The sequence below is a fragment of the Ambystoma mexicanum genome, chromosome 8 (genome assembly GCF_040938575.1).
Source record: "Ambystoma mexicanum isolate Mex_15411 chromosome 8, UKY_AmexF1_1, whole genome shotgun sequence".
Lineage (NCBI taxonomy): Eukaryota > Metazoa > Chordata > Amphibia > Caudata > Ambystomatidae > Ambystoma > Ambystoma mexicanum.
In genome coordinates this window covers 120,003,239-120,028,731 of record NC_090929.1, presented here as the reverse complement: position 1 = coordinate 120,028,731, position 25,493 = coordinate 120,003,239, and the positions used below count along the sequence as shown (strand labels likewise).

Here is a 25,493-nt window from a genome sequence, read left to right as displayed (position 1 = left end):
ATAATGAGGACATCAACCCACAACATAACTCAGCCATGGTCAGCGGGCAAATGCTCCTGTCTTGAAAACCCTAAAACAAAAATGAGACCTGCAATAGTTTCATGATATACTAAAGTGAAAATGATGAATTGATCTAAGAAGGTTATACCATTGATCCAAAAAGAAAGAAAAAATGAAACTACCACTATTAAAAAAGAAAGGATTGTACAATAAAGTAGAGATGCCCAAAAGAGTTTAGGCAACAATAATATGCATCATATCAAAGTAAAATTTCCAGGTATTCAACCTAGTAATGAAAAATGAAAAAGTGGAGCATAAAAAGAAATCATGCAAAAAATGAAAACGAACACTTGATAAATATGAAATATGAAAACAATTGCAAAAAATACAAAAATAATATAAACAAATATAACAAACAAAATCTTGATTTGAAAGAATATACAAAAGTGTGCAAAAATTAAAATGAAAAAAAAATAAAGAACAAATTTAAACAATCCTCAAATAACACACATGCCCAAGGCCAATTGTTCATTCCAGAGGTTACAAAGAGTTTAAATTCAATTAGTTTCCTTAATATGTCATTGTCCATCGGGATTTCTCCAATCGCTGAATGCTGCACCTACAGAAAGTGCCTTGCTATGCTGGATTTCATGTTCTAGTGCCTGATATCCGACTGTAGCCTAGCAATGCCATTCTTGAGTCTTTGTCAGGTCTGGCCAATGTAAAGCATTTGGCAAGGACTTTGTGCTACATCATTTATTACCTGGTAGAGTAGTTGTCTAGATTGAATGATGTTAGATAGTTGCTCTCCTTACATGGCCGGGCGAACATTCCATAATCGGGATCATCTGTCTCATTGCTTAGTCACTGATCCTCAGCTCAATTTCATTGCATGCATCCTACAAAATAACTTCCTTAGCACACTGATTCAGATGACTTTAATTGCTTCCCAATTTCACTCTGTTGTCCCTGTTACCAGAGTACCCACTCCTTGCACCAACCCTTATGAATGTCGTATTTTGTGCCTGGCAGCCAATTATTGCCTGCATGGATGGATCCATAAATTATGCACAACACCCACATCTTATGATCTGTTCTGGCTTTCGGTGAGATTTGTGGTCCATTTCAAGACAGCCTGGAAGACCTATTAACATCTGTATGATCTAAGAACTATTTTTTAGAAGAACAGCTAAACTTCCATCTAAGAGGTAGATCGTTCCCTGTGGTCTCCCGCCTGACTTTGAGGTCATGCATTTGGAGAACTTCCCAGTAGCTCTAGAACTTGCTTCCCCTGTGACTTTCAATCCGCCAGATTTATAGTTTTTCTTCATCCTGTCGAAATTAATTCATCCTGTCCTGTTGAAAACTAATTTTCCCCCGCCTTGCTTTCCTTTAATTGCTGTACATCCCTTCAGTGTATTTTACTATTTTGGTTTAAAAGTACTTAGTAATTTGATAACTCAATTTGTTTTTGGGTGGAGGGGTGATATGTATACTATTATTTTAAAAAGCAAGATTTGAAAGTGTGATTTTTACATGTCAGCTGAAAATTCAATAGTCTATTGTAGTATTTGCCAAGGGTTATAATACATTTTTGTTCTTCAAATACATGATATTTATAGATCTTAATGAAGCATACCTTAAACGGGGGTCACCCTTGTATAGATTTTAGATTGTACACAGATAGGGAATAAAAAAAAATGAAAATACATAAAATACTTTGGCATGTGTAGTATATTTCTATATATTCAATATACTGGAGGACAATCTAAGCTCAGTCTATGCAAAAGGAAGGATTTTTTGTAGTTGATTTTCTATACACACTGAATCGCACCATCTTCTACGTATGCATAATAGCCGCAGGCATCAAATGTATTCGAAATTGAAATTGCAACGAGAAGGTCAGATTTCAAGGCCGGATAATGACCGCTATTCTTAAAAGGAAAGAAAAGAGATTGCTTGCAGGAGTGGATGACAGACGATGCTTCTATTCTTTTGGAGTGGGGACATTTTATTACGGTGATGGAGAAGGCCAAACACCTCCATTGTGATCCAAAAGGATTTCTGAGCCCTATGAATTTAAAAATGTGAATACATGCAGCTGTACATCGGAAGGCAGAAAATATTGCTTTAGGAGTTTCGCTTGAAAAGATGTGGGTTAAGAGCAGTGGACTATTGTCACTGTTTAGTAGTTTATGGCCTCATCCGTCTGAAAACATGCTAATTGCATCCTCCAGTTCTGGCCTTAAGATGCAGTTCCCTTTTATGATCAGTAGTTAAATCAGCATTAGGTCTCATTTGAGTTGGATGCGCAAATAGCCGTAAGGTACTTTTTTACATAAGGTATTTTCCCACAGTTGGCTAGTCAAGCTCCATTATATATTCACCTACAGACAAGTACAATGTTAAACAGCATGATCCGTCATACGCAATTTCATTATCTCCAGTGCGCTTTTGACAGTCGTGGGCCTCCCTCCAAGATGGATCTGAAGACATGCTAACAAGGTCACAATGATCAATTATCCACCATTGGGGCCTATCGGAGCCGTGGGGCCAGGGGAAACTGATCTCAAATCTATGGCACCCCTGGAGGATTCCCCAGTTCCCTGCCACCGCCCACTTCCAGCATGACTCCTAGTCAGTAGTTTGGACAATAAGAAGCAAGTTAAAAGGTTGGAATGTTCCCTTAAGACATCAATGGGGTTCCCCTTCACCAGATCCCCTTCCCAGTGAAAGCCCTGAGGACCCAGCAGCAGTGCTTTGCAAGCAACCGACTTGAGAAAGGACTTCCCAGAATCCGCCTGTGACAGCAGGAGACCCCCTCACCACATCTGCAATATCCAGCAAGAATCTACGCCTTCCCTTTAAACAGAACCACCAGCCATCCTCCTCAAGAGAACATAGGGGTTCCATGTGATATTTTCGCCGCAAAAATATCACCATACAAAAATTTCGCCATATTTTTGCAGCGAAAATAACACATGGACCCTGGGGGGGACACCCCCGCAACCCCTGCATCATTTTTTTATGTGCGGGGGACACCCCGCAACCTCGGCACCTAATATTTTCGACACCAAAAATATCGCCTATGGCCGTTCCCGACGACCATATGTACGGCAATATTTTTGGTGGCGAAAATATTTCCTGATACCAACATAGGCCATGTACGTGATACAACATGCAGGGTGGAATATAAACATATCCTGACCCCTCCATTCATGTACAAATAGTATCTCCCTTCAATGACCCAGATCAATGCAGTGGAAAGCCTGCCCCTTCTCCATTCAGCAGCGGGGTGCGCGTATCTATACAACTCATGTATCTACCCTTCATACCGCACGGGAAATACCAACTCGAAAATGCTAAGGAAAAAAGGATCCAAGTAGACTCCAGAAATTCACATTTCCCCAGGATTTAACCCCTTTATCTAAAAAAAGTAGCAAATCAGGGAGAGAAGTAAACAAGCTACTCACCACAAAAATCCAAAAGCACACGCCACAGATTCAAAATGGTCACTAGCCTTTCTAACGCCGTCCCTCTGGCTTCTGAACTACAAAGCCTCACTTTCAATCAGATCACTACAGTGACCCACCTGACTACTCCAGACAATCAAGGAGAATACACCGGGTGAAGGCACTATAGAAGAGACTATTTTCTTCAGCCTTCTCGAATGGAAGTAGGAATACAGACACATGTTGTACAGCTGTGAAGCCAGACCCAGGGGAGCGAACAGGGCATCATCGAAGAGTCACAGGGGCATTGAAGAACTTAGAACGGCAATCTGTGACCCAGGAGGCAGGGAAGTCATTTCACCAAAATGAGAGGGGTAGCGGAAGTTACATCACACGACCCTTGACGTCTGCTGATATCACAGGATGTGGTGTCATTTGACCCCCCCACCCTCAAGTGACATCACAGGAGGTGATGGCGCACAACCTTCAGATGTGTCTAAAACCTGTGTTTCCAGGCGCTCTCATTTCAGTCAGAGATCAGAACCGAGACACAGAGGGAGGCCTGATTTGTCCACAATCACACATTTGGGGAATGTCATTTTCTAGATTCGACATGGGGCCTATTTGTAAAGCATACATAATGCAGTACTTATAACAGGGTAACTGAAATCTTTAATGCAGGCTACAGCTAGTGTATGAAACATCGATGGATCAATGGACACAGAGTATGTGTTATCTGTGGCATTGATGTGTTAAACAAACCAAAAATGCACTGACTTGGGAGGCATGCGTTGCTGTTTACCCAGGTGCCAAATGCTGCACGAGCAAGGCCTGAAAATTAAATCATTGACCAGGATTTAGAATCAACAAAGTTCCCTGCTTATAAAGGAATCTATGAGTCAGCTACCACTAGGATAGAAGAAACCTATTGTGCTGGTGTAAACTGAGGCCATCTGTCTCCAGGTGCATTTATCTTTAAGTCATGTGACAAGCAACCGCATGTTGCCCCCCACAACCCAGAACCGAACACAACACCTTAATGTCCTGGGCATTGATACATGACTATTCAATCTTTTTAATGGGGTCAGGTGTGGAGAGGGGGGGCTGCACTTTCCTCAAGAGTGGGGCTCAATGCATCTACAATTTTCAGAGCTCTATGTGCGAGGTGCGTTATTCAATGACCTCCGGGATGGCTAGTGAATTAAGCCTCCACAATGCCCTTTCCAAGAAGGAGTTTGAGTGGGGAGGGGTGGGTAACTCCATGGCTCCCTCACTTCTGAGACTCTCTGTGGAGCGCTTATTTTCTTAAACAGTGTTGCATCAGAGCAGGGCCCTGGTCAAGTTTGCGGCCCCTCTCAATCATTCACATCACGCTTAGATGAGTTCAAGTTGAGCAGATCCCAAGCAGTGGCATTGCAGAAAATTTTTGGGCCCCCTGCGAGCAATGCTGAGGGTCCCGTCCCCCCAGCTTCTTAACAAAGCACAGGTCATGCCACACACCGGGCCGGCCGGGACCACTATGTGTGCGCAATGTTTATGATTCTTATGCTGCACAGGCATGCACTGAAGTAAATATGTGTTTTGATCAAAGCTTAAATGTTTCACCTAGCGTAGAAAGAAGGGGGTGGGGCTTGGTCCCCAAATATGGTGAGTTGTTTTATTGGAGAGTGTAAATATTTGCCAAAAGTATGCAAAAACGGGGTTGTAGGGGTTAGGGGGATTCATCCCCCTCCCATGAGAAAATGATTTAAATAATGGGTTAAAATGGTGCATTACACAGCACACTTTCTGTGAAAATGTGGGTAGACGGCCAGACAGTTTTCAATCAGTTTGTACTGTGTAGGGCAACTCATGAAAATAAATCCAATAGATGCAAGTCAACAAAATTGCACACGCGCATTTCTAAATGCATTGTCGTGCCGGTTCCTTGAATATATGCCAATATAAAAAAACATTTCCATGCAGGCTGTACCAACATATGCTAGTATTCCATATAACCGCATACTCATGTTCACTTTGAGATGTTTTTTATAGCATCATTACTGGCACTAAGCACAAAGCTGGCTCTGCCAATATATGCCAGTACTCCTATGTAAGAAAATACTCCTTTTGGTTTGGCCATTAAAAGTGACATGTCACAATAAGAAAGCATGTCCACACTGGTTCCAATGTGAGCCAGTCTAGACCCATAAGAACACTTATCATCCCTGATTCCTCATAGATGCTCAATTGATAAAAAGTCATGCTACAGTTAGAAATATAGCGGCCTCTACACCAAAACGTCAGTCTAGCGAGGTAATACAACTTATCATGCTTGCTTCATCAAAGATGCTGAGTAATAAATGTCATACCTCAGTAAGCAATGGCTAGACTGGCTGTACCAAAATGCTAGTATAGCCAGGAAATTACAGACATGAACTCGGCTTTGCCTGAAAATACCCGTAAAACATGCAAAGTCAACAAAGGATGACTCAAAAATGCTCTGCTGATCCCCAGTCTCCCAGGGCTTTACACACACACGCGCAGTCATCCTATTTCACTCACCCATACATCTTCTCTCACATTCAATCACACTGCATTCACCAAACAGGCATGCACCCACCACCCAGAACATTCACACACACAATCACATTCTTAACCATTCACCAATCAGTCACTCTAGCATATACCTTTTCTCTTAAACGCTCACACTGGCACCCAGAACATTTAAACACACACACACACACACGCATGCACATACGCATGCACACACACACACACATTTCTACTCACTCACCCATAAACCTCTCACATCAATTTGCACTGCATTCTCCACACATGAATGCACCCACCCACCCAGAACATTAAAACACACACTACCACATTCCTACTCATTCACCCACCACTCACTGACCAATACAGCTTCTTTTCATCCAATCTCACTGCATTCTCCACACAGACACTTACCCATCCAGAACATTGGATTACACTATCACATTCATATTCATTCACCCACTCATACACCTTCTCTTACACCCACCACTCACTCACTTGAACACATTCTCTTATATACACACTCACTGCATTCTCTACACAGGTACACACCCACCCACCCATAACATCAAAAAACGCACCATCACATTCATACTCATTCACCCACCAATCTTTCACTCGTACACCTTTCCTTACACCCACCAGTCACTCACTCGTACACCTTTCCTTACATCCACTCTCACTGAATTATCTACACAGGCACACACCCACTCAACCAGAACATTCAGAAACAAACTATCACATCCCTATTCATTCACCCAACAGTCACTCACTCAGACACCTTCTCTTAAATCCACTCTCACTGCATTCTCCACACAGACACACACCCGCCCAGAACATTCAAACACACACTATCATTCTTCTCATTTACTCACCACTCACTGACCCATAGCACATACATACATCTGACACGCACTTCACACATGCAAAATACACATGACATTTATCTTAAAAGCCTTCTTACTTGTTTTTCCAGGTTTGGTCCATCACTCCAGGCCACCCTTGGGTCCTCCGTTCTGCTCACAAACAGGAGTCAGAAAGCTGGGAGAGCCTCCTGGCTCCTGTATATGAGCTGCAAGGAAGCCGGAGGAGAAGGGGTTGGAGCTAACGTTGCATGTGACAAGTGCCACATGTCACAGTCAGTTCCAAACCCTACTGAGCTCATATAAACTAGAAGTGGGCGATCCCTGAAGTGATCGATGCAAATCATGGCACGAACCATTTAAATAAAGGATTGAAGCCACTCAAGTTAGTGAAATCCCTATGGGACTGACTTTGGAGGGGATTTGCATCAAGACCCAAAATGCTTTTTTTGCCTTGTTTCCATTTAGGTACTGATATAGGTGAATCAAGTCAAATGAATTTGCAACCACTCCAGTGGTGAAAGTGCGCGGTGCAAATATCCTTTAACATTAACATTAACATCTGAAAAAAGCATTCATATCAGAATACAATATAAAAAAAATTAATAAAACCAAATATACAACAAAATTAAAGCAAATTAAATGTATATCTAACATAAAAAGTGACAAAATGTTCATACCAGGTTCATCAATACGTGTTTTAATCTATTTGTGTCACTGGAATCAGGGCTCTAATCTTTCCAATCATTTTGAGTTTCGACTCCAAATAGTAGTAACCACCCAAGCCAATTCCAACCACCACTGGTTAGATTGGTTTTGAATATGATTCTAGCTAGGCCACCCATCCCCGGTACATGCACATTAAATACATCTTATTGCCAGATTCCACTGAATTTTGAGAATTACACTGGTGGTAGTCCTGGGACTGGAGAATCTGTGAGCCCATTAATCTAATTAGTGCCGGGTGAGTGACAATCAGATTGTTATAAACAATCTGAATTGCCTTCGCTGGGTCCTTACCAGCCCAACAAGGCACCGGTTGCTGCTGCGTCCCTCGGTGTTCCTACCCCGTGTGGCCACCATGGAAAAACAGAAGGGACTACATGTAGTCCTTTCGCCCCGTTACATGGCGGGTAATTTTATTTGTTTATATATTTTGCAATATTTTTAATGCCGCCATGGAAAGGGAGAACGGACTTTGTATCCCGTTCCGTGACGGGCATTCATTTTTCTTCTTTTTCGGTTGCTAAATCCCAGAGCGTCCCGCAACTGAAAGAAAGTTGCTATTAGTACCCCGGTCTCACGGGCTAGAGTACTGATAGAAATAAGCCCCTCGCTGGGAGTACCACTTCTTGTAATGCTGCAGGGCCTTGGTTAGGGCCCTCGTTTCGCTCGACCCTGTAACTATCACTCTCGGGGCATTCCCTGAAGCGTTAATGCCCCCCAGCTCAGGGCTTATTGTTTAAGTAATTGACTTCCATATTTTTTAATGTGACCACCAAAGGACATTTTCTGCCGGATGCCTACTTGAAGAATCAATGTCAAAAATGCCTATATATACAAAATAAACATGAAATAAAAATCAAGATGGCCGGATTTATAGGAAATACGAAATTCCTGAAGACTTTGAAAAATGGTCAAATTACAGAATATCCCACAGGAAAATATTTTGGGTGCAAACTGTCCTTTAAATTCCCCAAAACGTCTGGGCTGTTCTTGAAAGGTTAAAGTATTGTTTTTCAGATGAGGCGCTTTGGGCGTGCTTTAGAACGGCCCCACTGTGAGGGCTGGGTAACGGGCTTCTCTCCAAACGGACTCATGAAAATGTGTTCAACTGCAGCTGTGGCGCCCCCTCCTGTGTTGGTTAACGTGACTGAAAATGGAGTGGTATCCAGCCTGGGAAAAAGAGAGCTGCCAATCCAACGTCTGACTGGACCACAAGGTTGAGAATCCACTTGAGCTTCATCAGGGGCTGATGCGCATGGCTAATTGGAGCAAACATCACCCAGCGCCCAGTTTGAAACGTGCGTTGCTAAGGGTATACATAGCGCTGCAAATTTATACAGAATCTACCTAACTTCACAACACAGGATTTCAAATGATCCCGCCTTCTAAGTCAGGGCTAACTTTGAAGTGATTTTTATATGTATAGAAGGCACATTTGAGAAATAGATTGCGTACGTGTAAAAAGGTGGGCTCATACGCCATACGCTCACATGCTGAAGCGCTCATATGGAAAACACTTATACTACATACACTTGTGTGGCATGGATCAGGTACATCTGATCGCGCGGGTTAGGGGGGAGGTCCTACCTATCCCCTACCACACCCCACACCATCCTACTTCAAATCAATTTTCCCCGCCACCCCCCTAAAAATACACTTCGAAAAACAAGGCAAAGCAGTAGGGACGTCATTTAGGGGTCTCCAGGGGTTGCACTTGCGACCCCTGTGGTCTCCCTTGCTACCCCTGTAGTCTTCTTGCTTCCCCTAAAAAAAAGAAGTGTTTGCAAATTGAAGCTCCTGGGCTGTGGCCAATGCCATGTGCCTCTTTGTTTCTAGAGGGGCTGGCTTTCTTGTTCAGCTTCTTAAAAAAACAGGGGGTTGCACTCGTGTAACAAATTGAGCAGTGACCCTAAATAAGAAAGAATAGGAATGACACACCATTTGTCTTTCTGGAATTCTATACAGTAACTGTTAGACTCATTGAAGGTTTATTCCAGGCACACATCAGGGGGTGAGGCACTGATTTAGTTTGTTCTTAAACACCTCAAATTTACAATGCACACAAAATCCTCCAAAAAGCATTTAGAGTAGAATAAACATCCATTTTGGACAATGGGCCTCATTACAACCCAGGTGTTAAGGGTTTAACGGCGCCGTCGGCGCCGTTAACCCTTAACGCCTGATTATCATTTTAACGCCTGCTTTTAGCAGGCGTTAAAATGCAAGGCGCTAACCCGCCTTGGTGCTAATTACGACACCGTAATTTACAGTGCCGTAATTAGCGCCTTCCCCACTCCCATTATGCCCTATGGGGCAAAAATGGGAATGGGGAAGGGTAAATGAGGAATGGGGATTTACCGCCCCACTCACCTTGGAATGGGGCGGTAAATCCGCCATCCACAATGGTGTAAACAGAGTTTACACCATGGTGGTAAAGTAGGGAACTTACCGCCTGGGTTGTAATGAGGCCCAATGTATTTTGCTTTTCGCAAGTCATAGTTATAGCATGTTTTTTTCTGCCGGTACATATGGTGTTCCATTCTTGTACGAATTGTATTTCATGTTACAGTGATATTGTAACTATATTTTTCAAAGTGTACTTAGAAACAATACTATGTGATGCCACTTCCTGTTTTGTCAAGGGGTAAACGGTCGAGTTCCATTGCTTCCCGTGATGTCACTTCGGGGTGGGTCATCTGATGTCACTTCCGGTAGCCCTGGCATTTGGATGAAATGATGTCCCTGCAAAGCAGCCATTTCATCAAATGCAGTGAAACAGATGCGATCAGATGGGCCGACACCATACGACATACACTCATACACTTCATGCCAAACTCCCCACATAAAATCATAATTAGATACAAAAACAAGATTTAAGGTTACTCTTACAAAAAGTCAAATCTACAAAGAGTGGGAATAACAATGGGAAGGTACAAACACTCAAAGTACACCACTGCACCTTGGACCATTAAACTCAAAGGGCCTGATTCATGGGATATGTGCCCGGTTCAAAGTCACTTTGCACTGCCGACCCAAATCCTGATTCATGGAACTGTGCAAAGTGTATTTTTGCTGTGCAAAGTCTGGGCATCAAGTAGCGATTTTGATTGGGTAATAATACACATATTAATATATGTCCTATGTAAAGCACTATAGAAATAACAATTTATTTTTAAAACATTGCAGCATTTTAGATGCTTCCTATGTTTTAAATACCCTCTAAATATCACTTTGGATCACCTATGACATACTTGCCAACATGACCCATTCCAATCTGTAGGTGCTTATCCAGCCCTGGTTTTTTCTTTCCTTTCTGGGATTTCCCATTATAAATCTCGAACTACAGGTCCCAGAATGCAAAGAAAAAAACAGGACTGGATAAGCACCTACAGATTGGAATGGGTCATGTTGGCAACTATGCTATGATATGTACTGCATGGGGTGCTTTGAAAATCCTGTGTGGTGTAAACGCGTGTTATGGACACTGCGTACGTGTTACTAACCTCACACAACACTATGTACCCCATGCAGTAAATCTCCCATGTGATCTCAACTCATAATTAGGCGGCATTTTAATAACAGGAGATACTTACAATTCTGTAGGATTTAAAACCTTGACATCATTCATACCCCTAATGTGGGTCGAGGGTTAACGGCCTCCCCTTGATGGTGATTCATGTGGAATGCGCATAGGGCTTTAAAGAATACGTTCACCAGATGTCCAGGGAATATGGCGCTATTTCATAAAATAAAGGCAATTTGCAGTATGAAGACATTTGAAATGGTGCTCGTTCTCATATCTCTCTCTCTCTTCAGAACTATTGCCTCTTGTATCCCAGCCATTTCCTTTAAGAGCTAGAAGTGAGACTACACACTTTCACACACAGCTTTATCTGCAGGTCCCTCTCCATTGTTTGCAATTTTAATGTATTGCTTATAGCGTGAACCTAACTCGAGAGCAGCAAAGAGCACTGCAAAGGGACTGGCCTTGTCATTTTATACAGTAGCACAGCACTGTTGGTGGAGGGAGGGCAGGTTTCAATTCTCTGGCAGGTATTGTTCCCTTGCTGACATGTCCAAGCAGGCTTAGGGCCTCATTACGACCCAGGCGGTAAGGGGTTTACGGCGCCGTAAACAGCGCCGACCCTTACCGCCTGAGTACGAGGTCCCTTAGCGCCATGGCGGATTTAACACCTGCTTTTTGGAGTTAATTACGCCACCGTAATTTACGGTGGCGTAATTAACGCCTTCCCCACTCCCATTATGCCCTATGGGGCAAAAATGGGAATGGGGAAGGGTAAATGGGGATTGGGGACTTACCGCCCCGCCAAACTCGGAATGGGGCGGTAAGTCCGCCAACCACCATGGCGTAAACGTAGTTTACGCCATGGTGGTAAAGTCACGGCCCAGGCGGTAACTTACCGCCTGGGTCGTAATGAGGCCCTTAGAAGCCCTGGACGAACTTTACGAGGAAGAGGGGAGTTCACAGTGGTTCACTGCAGCACCCCTGCCTGTTTTCACTGTAACCCAGCAACCCTTTGCCCCCACAAATTCTTAGGCTGAAGCTGCTCTATGGTAAGATCAGACACACAGGAAAGCAAATGTGTGCCTTTCACCTTGTACTTTTCACCTTCTCTCTCATACGCTGTACATATGACAGAATGCCACAATATCAGGGCAGGGAGGGTCTAGGAAATGCAGTCTCCCTTTCACTTCTATCCCTGCGCAGAACGATGGCAAATGCACTTTACTGAAACCACAGCCTTGTAATATAGCATTTACTAACATCACATCATTGGTTGCCTGTGAAGGCACAATGGCATGCATTGATTGGTTGAATGAGTGATCCACTGAATGGCTGGTGACTCCATAGGTTAACTGATGGAATGAGTAATTGATTGATCAAGTCAGGGGAAGATGATGCTGCTTCTTATTTTTGGATGGAAAACTTAAATGTGTAAACACGCAGCTATTGTTAATAATTTTAACATGGGAGAAGGGAGTTCCAGTGGTGCAGGGTAAGAAGAGAGAAGATGTGGATTAAAGCGGGAGCACGGGCAGGATGGGGACGCAGAGATTAGGGAGTGAGCTCGAGCAGAGGCCGCTCGGGGAAGGGCAGCAGGAGATCGTGCTGGCTAGGTTGGCAGGAGCAAGACCATGCAGGGATTAGAAAAAGAGCACTTGGCATTTAAAGAGGGCTCAGTTGCCCAGTGAAAGCCAGCCAGCATGGAGAAATGTTTGGAGGTGTCTTTCTTGTCAGTTATGTGTCTTATCTTCCCTCCAAATTCCATTCCTTGCTCTATCTAGATAACATATCTTGACATGTTTCAGTTCCATTCTCTGTTTGCAGACCTTCATCAGGGGCTTAACACATAATTGCATGTTCTTGTGACTGGTCTTTTGCCAACTGTTTAAATGTCGAGTTGGAGAAAGACCTTTCATACCTGTACTCCCCATTGACCCTCACAAACCTATCAGCGTGGTAGAGAGGCGCGGGCAGCTTTGCAAGGGTAAACTGAGGCTGTGGAAAACTGAAATGTTCTACATAGGTCCCAAAACCTCTGTGTGCTCTGGGGAGCAGCTTGCTGCTTCGATAATAGGGTGCATAATCCCAGACTGCACCCCCCCACAGCTTGTTTATACTTTGCCATGGCAGTCTTTGTATAATCCGGCCTCAATTGGCCAACTCTGCAAGCCAGAAGTAGAACCTAGGTCACTTGGTGCCTCAGCCAAATACGTATGTATTAGGCCATTCCTCGTTCAGGATGGTATTATTGTTATTATTGTACCTGGTACTAATTCCTTCTAATTAATATATCAATAAATAAGGATAAATAAGCTAAGGATGCTGGTTCAGCATCCGCTATTGACTGGCAATAACATTCTTCAGCAGAGGAATTCTTCTGTAAGAGAATTTAGATGATATATAGATGAGATTGACAAAATGTTTTTAATCTGTTCTTTAAAATGAAGACTAGGCCAGGTGAGACACGACACGAGACAGATATAGCGATGAGCAAACACGTGCCATTTCCAGTTCTCTCCAGCTCATTTCCTGATCTGTTTGTGACACGAGCATCCACTCCAGATCACAATTACTGGCCAAACAAGTGAATGCCTCAGCAAATGGGGAATGTCTAGCAAATACCTGTACAAAAGCCTCTCAACTATTGGCTTTGGCAATGCTTGATAGTTAATATGATAAGGAGGAAATCTCCATTACAAAGCAGCCCTGCTGACAATAGGGCATCAAGGTTATGAGCTAGAACTGTTTACAATCCTTTCCTCGGGACAACAATCCTTGAGGCACCAAAATGAAGGCGGCCCCTGATACCATTCAATGCAGGATGTCCACTTGACAAAATGTTCTACCACAATGCAATTTCCTGCCACCGCTGATTTCTTGCACAGTAGCTCTATTTTAAGGTTTGCAGACAAACAGTCAAGGTCCAGTGTTCCAGGTATAGCTGAGTATTATTGAGAACATTCCCATCACCATCTCTCTGCGCAAAATACATTGTATATTCAAGTTGTAGTTTTGTGAGATCTAAATGTCAGCTACCACCATTTTCTGACCCACAGTGCAATACTGTGGCATCTGCCGGTGTATCAGAATGCTGTGTGTAAAATGTCCCTCTTAACTTTGTACAGTGATATGAAATAAAATGACTTGAGGCCACCATTACTGCAGGCGCAAGATCACACAACATGTGGTCCACTTATCCCATCTGACCCAGTCTTACATTTTCATGAAATGTAGGCAGGTGGCACTAAAATGCATACATTCATACCCACGTGTGTGACGAATCTGGAAATCTTAGCGTGGAATGCGGACATCGCAGCCACATCAGAGGCTGCCATTTTGATGGTCATACCTGAATACAACAAATGTGGCTATTCTTGAGTGCATCCGAAACAGAAATCTTGGGTCTTGGATTTCTTCTAAAAAAGCACCTTGCCCCATTTTAACTGCCCACTTGCCCCTGGGTACTCATTCAAATCCTTCAACATAAGGACATTACCCTCAACAATTTGCACAAAACATTAGTTTATGAGCAATAGCCTTGGTTGCTAATGACAAGTATACAGAAAATATTCTAACAGATATTTGGGAAAACAAATTTGGGGATGATTGGTCAAGGTTTCCAAAATTGTTCAAGTTAGGGCTAGTGGTGTTGCCAGGTCTGGATAAGATCCGGGGCTACGCTGATGTATGGAGGTATGGACTGTCAGACTAGCCTTTTGGTTGTAGCCCCTGAGCTTCTATCCGGGGCTACAACCAAAAGACCTGGGGCTATACCCCCCTAACCCAGTTAGCGATGCCTCTCATTTTGTCAGGCTGCTGAGAAGAACTTGCCTTTTAATGGTGCACATCTATCCATTACTTGCCTGTACATCAGCTCGGCTGGATTCATGGACCCATGTCCAGATCTACGGGTCCCTTACTCAGATGCGGTGCGATGGTTATGGCGGGCTCCTGGTGGGTATGCTCCGCTTCTGGCGGTGTTACAGCAGGAGATGTGTAGGCGCAGAATTCACGACTCCTAATAGGAGTCTGCATGCAAATTAGCAGGACTTTTATAGAAAAGGGGAACTCTGGATCTGCTAGATCTGCACAGGTTTTGCAAAAACGAGTGCCCGTGGGGGTTAAAGGTAAACATCCACAACAGGGTTGATTGGCTGAGCAATGCAGCCTTAAGTTCCCCATGCATTGGTCGTGACCTTACATGAGCATTCCCATCATCGATGACATCACACGAATACTAAAGAAATGCAATATACAAATAAGCATAACCTTCAGAAACATTTAGAGCGAGATGACAGTATCACGCTCTGATTGGCACCCAAAAGGACGGGGCGGCAGGGTGGCTACTCTGCGTGCCGTGTGCATGCAACACCCACTGTTGAAAGTCAAAGACAGCCATGTATGTTTGGTACATCTTCATAACCACGGCACAACCCATTTGTGATTTCATATGTTCTTTGAAAAGTGATGTCATTGAATAGATAATTGATGACGTCATCTACCTGTGCTGTGATATGTGCCAGGCCATGGAATGGCATCGGAGCAGATAAGGATACAAATCTACTGTATCCTGCACATTTTCTTTACTCTATAACCTTAATGTTCAGCCAAAATATGTTTTTTTCTTTGTCTAATTTGTATGTTGTATTACCAACATGCAATGGTCATTGTGTATATTATGACACCAAAATCCCTATGATTCGATTAAGAAAATAAGGAGTGTAATCAAACTGTTATTTATTGTCTTAAGATTTAAACTAGGGGTCTGCAATCGTTGGCTCTCCAGATGTTCGGGACAATGGGCCTCATTAGGACTCCGGCGCTAAACCATGGTGCTATTAGCACCATGGTCCATGCCGGAGTCCGCCATGGCGGAATGGGGAATTACCACCCCATTCCGAGGTTGGTGGGGCGGTAATTCCCCATGCCGCCATGGCCCTTCCCCATTCCCATTTTTGCCCCATGGGGCTCAATGGGAATGGGGAAGGCGCTAATTACGGTACCGCAAATTGCTGTACCGTAATTAGCACCAAGGTCCCTTTGCAGGTCCCTACTTCAACGCCTGGTAAAACCAGCTGTTAAGGTCGGGTCCCGCAAAGGGACCTCGTAATTAGGCGCTAAGTGTTTAACGGCGCCGCAGCCTTTTACTGCGCCGTTAAACACTTAGCGCCAGGGTCGTAATGAGGCCCAATACATCTTATCAGCCTGAGGCAGCATAGTCAATGGGGAAGGATCATGGGAGTCGTAGTCCAAACAATCTGGAGAGCCCCAGCTTGCAGACCCCTCATTTGAACAACCATTATACATGCTACGTGCTACTCTACTAGCTACATAGTTCTTTTGTTGTTCCAGGGAACGATACCACAGCCTACAACTACATACATCTCTTGAGACAAACACACTCTTTCTGGATGACATTAAAACGCAATTACATAAGACAGCAACGTGTGTCTCTATGCACTCAACAGATTCACAAGATATCATCACGAAAACAACTGCTTGTCCACTAGATCAGAATTAAACAATATGGAGGTTTGTAAAAAGACATCTTTCGGTGACTTTTGACTTGCAGGAAGCTTGGTTGCATCTCACTCGCAAGCAATTTGCCTACCAAATTTCACTTTAAAAATGTGCTATTTTGTGTGAACATATCTTTCAATGACTTTTGACTTGTGACAAGCTTGCTAGCATCTTACTCATGAAAATGATAGCACACTATAAAAAAAATATCTTTTGATGACTTTTAAGATTGTGGCAAGCTTGCTATCATCTCCTCCACCAACAGTTGGCCTGCCAAATTTCAATTGAAAATTGTGCTGGTTTGTAAAAACATACGTTTTGGGGGGCGTTTGACTTGCGGCAAGCTTGCGAGCATCTCAATCACAAACAGTTTACCTGCCAGAACTCTTGTGAAAATTGTGTTGCATTGCAAATACATATCTTTCGTTGACTTTGGACTTCTGGCAAGTGTGCTAGGATCAGACCTTGTAGGATGTTAACACATTAATTTCTCAGTGTAGTGCAGGAAAAGAGGAATCACTTTATAGCCTGGTTGGTATAAAGTTGGGAAGCTGACAGCTCAGCCGTGCAGCGGCGGCGAGCGGTGTCGTTGTGGCGGCGAGCTGGGTAGTTGTGACCTTATCTTTACTGTCCAACGCTAATATGCTTCTACAAGATGGTATTGATTTTCCGCCCGATGCCTGCTGATAGACCTGTCTCAACTATAATTTCTCCATGTTACATCTTTCAATTATATCTCTCACTTGACACGGCGGCTCACTTGGCTAGTTATTGTCCTGACACCTGGCCCCCCGCCTTTGGTGGCGGGTCTTAAATCATTATCATGCACCCACACAAGACAGGCTGCTTGGCCTCTTACCTTCTGTGGAAGCGCCAGTACAGTCTCCTTGCTTGCAAGACTCGTAGCCAGCCACTATGTAGCAAGAGCAATTCACAGAGGGTCCAGTTCACAAAGCAAGATTGGGCACGCATATGTCTTGCCGCCCCAGAAAATGTGCAGGTTGCGCTTGATAAAAATGTGCTTCTTTCCCAAATTAATATAATCTGAAATGACCTGGCACCTCCTTTTCCTTCGACTGCATAAATAGTGACACGTTTTTGTAATTAACCAAACATGCAATTTATGGGAACTGGAGCACTCTTACCCGCAATGTGAATTTCCAAAATGGAGGCGGTGAAAGGCCAATGTATGGGGCATTGCAAATGAGGGATAATCTTATTTTGGGGGGAAAGGCAATGCGAAATAGAGTGATTCACATAATTAGAGCAAATTGATTGCTCCTCTTTCCCCTGTTTGTAAGTTTCCCAGGATCCACCTTGCGATCAGCTGGATCTGGAACTGAGGCAAGTATGCATGATTTATGACTGTATCACTATATACCAAAAGTTGAAGGATTACAATCATATTTTTACAGATGCCACATGAACTCATGTCCTGTATGGCAGATGTGCCTAGGTCATTGAGCAATATGTGGCTTTTACTGGTACACAGTCATTTTATCGCAAACATTTCAGGGTGGTACATAACAGAGTGGACAAAAACACAGAAAAGATTAAATACATATATAAAGGGTAGTTGGCTAAAGGGGTTTAAATGGGTTGGGATGGGGTTTGGGTGGCGTTATAAGCAGGGCCATCTTAAGCACTTTTGGGGCCCTGTGCACGGACATCTTTGGGGCCCCCTCCGCCAAACCAAAGGAATAAGGGTTCAAGAATACTGGTCGCGCACCCCTGCCCCCACCTGTTGCACGCACAACCTATAGGCTGATATGCTGTCTCGCGGCATAATAAGCACATTTACTCCCTTTAAGTCCCCTTACCCTCTTCATCCTTGCTCTAATCAGAAGGACAAACAAGTAGCATTTGAAGACCAACATTAGCAGTCTACGAAGAGGTTACTGTGCTAGTACATACAGGATGCATTTTATCAATAGCATCCCGGAAGGTATGCAGCCTGTATTAATAATGCAGGACCGTATGTAATAGGTACATGTAACCCATGATAGACAGCAAACTCACATTAGCTGCCTCACAGATGCAAAAGTGCTCATCCATGGACATGAGAGACCAATTGTAAGGAAGGAGAAAGCTACACATGGATAGTGGATGCAGATTAGAAGCTACCAGGATTAGAAGCTACCAGGAAGGTGTCTTTATCTAGACAGACTGAGATTAGAAGTGGGATATGGTTTTCAAATAGCATTGCCATTAGATATCAAAGCAACATATGCCTGTGGTGTGCGGTATAAATATGCTCACTACTAAAGTGGAAGAAACCCTATAGCCAGTGAAACCATGAATAAGGTTTTTTGCCATGAGAAGGAAATCACTCTGAAGGGCTGACAATTTTGAAAGGTTCAGGGACTAATATTGAGAGGTTAGGCAATACAAGATTAAATGAGATGCCCAGGATCACACATTGGTTAAGGGGTGAAGCTGGGATCTGTGCCAATTGTGCAATTTCTGCATTTGAACACTTTCTTTTCTAGTTCTCATCATGAACTAAAACAATCTCGTTTTATAAAAACAGACTTGGAAAGTACACAAATCACATTACCAAACATGACCATTTTTAACAAAATATTATGGAAGGGCATTATGCAAAATGGGAATGATTCTAGCTTCATTCTCTCCATCACCAAGGGAAGTATTTAAGTACCAGCATACCAATCGATGTGATTTAACAAATTTAATCTGGGTTTGTCTCTTGTATTTTAAAGCTTTAAATCCTTCCAAGCAATGGCTTGTGACATTTTCATTTACAAACATGCATAAAAATCTTTCACTTTTACCAAAAAGCAAACGTCAGGCTTGCAACATATGGTCCGCTCTCTTCTGTCTACCAACCCTTCCACCCAAATGGCCTACACAAAGAAGAAAGATCAAGTAATGGGCTAAACGATACCAGCAGCATGCGAGGAGGCACACCTCACAGAAGACAGCACAGTAATGTAAGATATATTAGATGATTTGACCAGGATCACTGTATCGTCTGCTGGGAAATCCAGGATACAGACATGAATGCTGTCTTTCCATAGTCTTGAATTTGGATACTTATTCACCTCTTGGACTAACAGTTTATGCCATCATTGGAGGCGATTGCCTAGGTTTTACAACACCCCATCTGAACAAACCAATTTCTAGACCTTCACCATATGGATGATATGTTAGTCTTTATAGCAACCTCTATCTGGTACAGGCACATTGCTGATAATAGCAGATGTTGTTCTGAAAAACAAGTACATATGCAGGCAGGTTTATAAACTTCAGACATAGGAAAGGCTCAGCCAGCCTTGCTGGAATGTGATATTCTATTTTTGCATATGAACACATATCTCTGCAATGGGTGCTTCACACTCTGAGCTAACTTCTGAACCATTGTGGCACTTATTTGATCAAAATGCATTTCACAATTGCCTATTGCACATGATTAACATAATGCCCACAGGAAGGAAAGAATGCTACAGAGTTGTGCTGTAAGGAACACACAAACTATGTATACGACAGTGAACACAGAAAGCAATACATGATGAATTGACAAAGCAGAATGTACTTGTCTAAACAGAAAGGCAATGGGTTTAGAGCCTCAGCAGCACCCCGTACAATATCCTGGCGTGTGCTATTTAAGACTGGTGAGCAAAGGAATCTTACTTCTTTCTTCAGATCAGGCGGCCCTGAGGGGCTCGCTTCCAAGGTGGGGGTCCTGGGCAAGTGCCCCTTTTGCCCTCCTATAAAAACTTCTCTGGTTATAAGGGTGGAAAATTAGGGTATTTGGGCGAACCTCCCCAAATTACAAAAACAAAACAAATCAGTGTTTTTTGGTGTTTTGACTGCGATGAAAGAAATGTACCACTCTGCAATTGTGGTCAGTAAAATCACATATAACCTTTTTTCTCTTTGGCAAAGGGTTCCATCTGCAAATTGTTTAATGTCCAAATTGTGCACTGTATGCAGATCTCTTTATTGTAACTCACCATGTGTGTGCATTATTTGACTAATTACCGGAGCAAACTCTGCATAGCACAATTTGCTCTTGTTCTGTATTACTTTTGTGGCTCGGCCCCACAGCGTGTAGTGTCAGAGAACACACAAAAGCAGACGCAAGCTAATGCCACAGGTAGGCCTGATAACATATACTATCTAGAAAGGCTTGTGTTACCAGGAGGGGGATTTGCTCTTTGCATTTATTCCGGATTTGTTTTGTTTGAATAATGGTTATTGATAGGTACGGACAAATGCATAGCAATATTTTGCACTATATGTTCTGTTAACAGGCTTTGTTTATAAGGCTGTTCTAATCAGTAGTCGAAGTGTAATAAAAGAAGTAGTGGAATTAGGTTCCCTGCTGACCCGCCCCCGCTCTCCATACACCCCATCACTGCGCTCCCTCCCACACACAATCCAAACCCCCAAACAAACACACTTGCTATTTAAGGGAATGTTCAGTGCACTACAATGAAGTGCAGTCTTCAACTTCTTCCTACACCTTTATTTTAACACTAAACCATTCCAGAACGGTTTCTTTTTAAGATAAAAGTATAGGAAGAGTAAAACTTAAAAATAAAAAGTATAGGAGCATCGCTCCCGACTGCTGCCACCCACTTCGACCTCTGGTTCTAAGGCGCCAGACCCCCCCACTGTACCCATTTCAGAGAGCCTCGCCTGTCTGAAAGAGTCATAGTGTGGCCCTGCTAGGTGTCTCTAGTCCTTAGACTCCGAAGGAAAAAGCAGACTGGCGATGAAAGAGGATGATACCATATGTGTGGGATCCAAAGGCCGGGGAGGAGGTCTTACAGGGGGAAAGGAATGTGTGTGATAGCTTAAATAAGCGTAGATCCGTTGAAATCACCCCACCGCCTGGATTGCAGAAGAATTGAATAACCAATACTCTTTGGCTGTGTGATGGCTTTAAGAAGTTCCCAAGATGCCCAGTTAGAGTGTGCTGGCTTTTTGACTTCAAATAATCTTTGAGAGTTTAACCGGGGATAGCGTCCGAAGAGCCATTTGGCATCTGCCAATTCTGGAAGTCAATAATACACTGTGAATTGGGGACAGAGGGTTAGTATTTATTATTCACCTACCATACACTCTTATTATTATCTTTATCCTCAAGTATGGGGGCTAAAACAATCATCATCTAATGTAATGTTGGCATGTTTAACAATTCAAGTGCTAATCAGAGGTAATATTACAAACTCTCGCACTGTGTGTAAAAGGTAGTTGTCTTTTCTGGGGCATTAACTGCTATGTGAGATTTAACAACGCAGAGTCTAGGTTGCAATAAGCGACTTGTTCCTGTTCATTTCACTATGGGCCTCATTATAAGTTTGGCAGTAGCCTTGCTGGTAAAATGGGCAGGCTGCTGCCAAACTTCCAAAAATTTCCGGCGCCCACAAAAGGGCAATTACCGGGGCATTCCCGCCCAGGGGACCCGGTATTTGCCCATTCGCAGGCCCCAGAAAAAAAATGCTACCCTTTCCCATTCGGCCCCATAGGGCCCGAATGGGAATGGGGAGGTTGGATGCACCAGCACCGTTTATAACATAATGGGCAGAAAGGCATCCGACATGCGGGTGCCTTTCTGCCCGCCAAGTCCGACCTCGCTTTGCTCGGGCATATAACTAGGGCCTGAGTCGGTAATGCCCCCGCCGCTCAGGGCATATTGCTTAATTTTGAAATGTACTTTTGTATGTTTAGGAAAATACCTTTTTTTGTGCAGCAAATAAAAAGGGATGGGGCTAGAGCTCTGTGAATTGCATGGTTACCACTAGTTACCGTGTTCCTCCAGCAACCCATCACAATAAATCATGCTTCTTTTACCCAACAGGTTTTGATAAAGATGTATTTTATATTTTCAGATTGATTTAGAATGTTTGTTGGTGTTTCACATATCCACTTTTGAAACAAAGAATTGCTTTCTATTTCTTTTAATTTATTGAACATTTCTATGGCACCTTTACATCAGAAAGTGTTTCTAGGCAACGCAAGACAAAAGGGAGGGGGGGCAATGGAGCATAAAGAACAATAAGAGGTCCTACTAGGCCTTCGGTCATTTGGATCAGGCCGGTGCAGCAACGAATGTGCGGGGGGGGGTGAAGGTGAGGGGGCAAGTGCAAAGTGCAGGGGGGGAGCCTGGAGGGCAAATGCGATGGGGAATGGGGAAGAGGGTCACTAGTGGGAGGAAGGGGGTGGACCAGACTCAGTAGTCTAGTCAGGGCAAGTGCTTGAAGGGGGTACGGAGGCAGACTGGTTGAGGGAAGGGCCTGGCCCATGTATGACTCAGAGGGACCAGGCAGCCAGTCGCAGCAGCATGGGAGGCGTTAGCAGGGAAGGGTGAGAGGGAAGGAGGAGGAGAAAAGGAAGGTCTTGAGAAGTTTCCTGAAGTTGAGGAGATCCGGCTCAAGTCTGAGAGGGGCAGGGATGCCATTTCAGAGAGAGGCTCCCGCCGAAGAACCAGTTCTACCCCCAACTATCTGCTTGGAGAAACATGTGATATGCAGAGTGTTGGAACTAGCGGTCAGAAGGACTCTAGTATGAAGTTATTTCGAGAGAGAAAGTTGGATGTATCGCGGTCCCAGGCCCCAGAAAACCTTGTGGATGATGCAGAGGGTCTTGAATTTGACCCTTGTAGCCACCAGGAGCCAGTGGAGAGATTTGAGGGCTGGAGAGCTGTTGTCCCTGGGCTTGGAGTCCAACAATAAGTCTCAGAGTCCTATTCTAGATTAGTGGAAGAGAGAGGCAGGTTGAAGAAGAGACTGTTGGAGTAGTCCAGCCTGGAGAGAACCATAGATATAGAGACATTGAGTTTCTGGGGGAAAGTGAGGAAATGGAGAATGCCTCTGAGGAGGTGAAGTTGAAAGTGAGCCTTCTTGGCAAGGTCACTGATGTGAGGAGAGAAGGAGAGAGAGGAGTCGAAGATGACACCCAGGTTTTTTGCCTCACAAGAGGGTGAGGGAAGGGGGCCCAAGGACGGTGGCCGCAGAGTAGGTGGGAAAGAAGGAGGTAGTTTCAAAAAGGAGGATCTCGGTCTTACTGTTGTTAAGACAGAGATCATTAGCAGCGTACCATGCCTGAGTAGCAGTCAGACAATCGGGAGTGAGAGAGGAAGGAGCGGAGGTAGATGAGGGGAGGTTAAATGAGAGCTGAGTGTCATCCGCATAACACTGGAAGTGAGGAGAGAAGGTGGTGATCAGGTGGGCAAGAGGGGCAAGGTAAATGTTAAAAAGTCACAGTGATAGGATCGAGCCCTGTGGGACACTGCAAGTAGAGAGTGAGGTAGAGGACAGATAAGGGCCCATTTGGACATGGGAGGGCTGATCATAGAGGAAAAAAGTCAGCTAAGCCAGTGCTCTATCCGTGATGCCCAGAGTATCACATAGTCAATTTAAGAGGGTGGCATGATTGACAGTGTCGAATGCAGAGGACAGATTAAGGAGGATGAGAACAGAAGGAGAGTTGGAGTTGAAGTTTAAGAGCAAGTCTTCATGGGTGTTGGCGAGAGCAGTTTCCGTGCCACTGGCTGCTCTAAAGCCAGACTGGTGGTAGTGGAGACAGCCAGCAGATTCAGTGGGTTGGATAAGTTGGGAGATGACCAGCTTCTCCAAATGTTTTCCCAAGAAGGAGGTAGTAGAGATATGAAATAACACAACCCAAAAATCTTAGTGTGATTTTGCAAAAGTAAAGATAAAATGGACAAGAAAATTAATTCTACTGAGTAAATTGGAGACAGTAACATAGGTGCAAATCCCGGCTTCCCTGCTTGGCCAACATGTTTGATCTGTGGCAAATCACTTGACCCCACATGGCCCAATCTCCCATAAATTCTCAAATTGAGATAATCAAAAGCACTATATAAAACAAACAAGCTGAACCATGTCACTAGCATTCCAGGCTATACCCGCCAAAAGATGACATCACTTAGGTGATTGAGACTGCACTTGGCAATACTCGAGCACTTGGACATCCGAGTAGCTTGATGGCTCTATGTCGCATATGAAGCCTAACCTGGTATAAGGTGGCACTCTTAGGATCTATGTGGGTGCGCTTAGCATATGAAAGCAGTGCCTGGCAGGCGAGGCAATAGATAGCATTTTGTGACTATACCTGGCATCTAAGGCTTTAACAGATGTAAGATGGCAGTAACTGACCATATGAGGAAGCACTGACATAAGAAAGCAGTGTTCCCAACCTATGGTGGCATTGCTGGGTGTGCCCGTGCCATATCTTAATTGTAGCCATTCCATATTGTGGCACGACTATAATTAATATATAGTTGGAAGCTAAAATAGCCTTGTGTCTGCTTTAGTACTATTTGTTGTTATACTAATTGTATGCGTATTGGCATTTATTGTCATGTTTTTGCTTTTGGAATGTCAACTCCTGTGATGTCACTAGGGCCATAGGTCATGCGACACCACTTTGAGTGATTCTGTCAGGGTCACAGGTTATATGATGTCACGTCCTGTGCTGCCGTTGTACATGTGCTGTCATTTCCGCTACCCTGGGAATTTTGGTGAACTGATGTCCCTGCTTCATGCTGTCTTTAAAGGCCAATCCTGTGAAGGTCTTCCTCTTCCTACTGTATGTGAGAGAAGCTCTGAGAGTGTAAGTGAAACTCACACGCCTGCTGCCTCTGGGGAACCTGTTCTGCATGTGAAGGACGGTTTTAATTGTAATTGGTTATTTATAACGCACTTAATACCCAGGTGTTTCTAAGCGCGGACCCGGGGATCCAACCTGCATTGCTGTGCGTCATCTTGCTTTCAAGGCGAGTGCCTTGTCCCTGAGCTATCCTCCCGGGACATGGTTATATTGCCCCTGTTGTGTATGCCTTGTTTGAGTGACGTGTGCACTGCTGCACCTGCTACAACTGTG

General features: G+C 43.8%; 1 protein-coding gene across 1 annotated transcript in view; it reads right to left on the bottom strand.

Annotated features, from left to right (window-relative positions):
* Positions 1 to 25,493, bottom strand: part of LOC138471690 (steroidogenic factor 1-like) — a 421,412-nt gene that overhangs the window by 267,854 nt on the left and 128,065 nt on the right. The gene's annotated exons all lie outside the window — the stretch shown is intronic.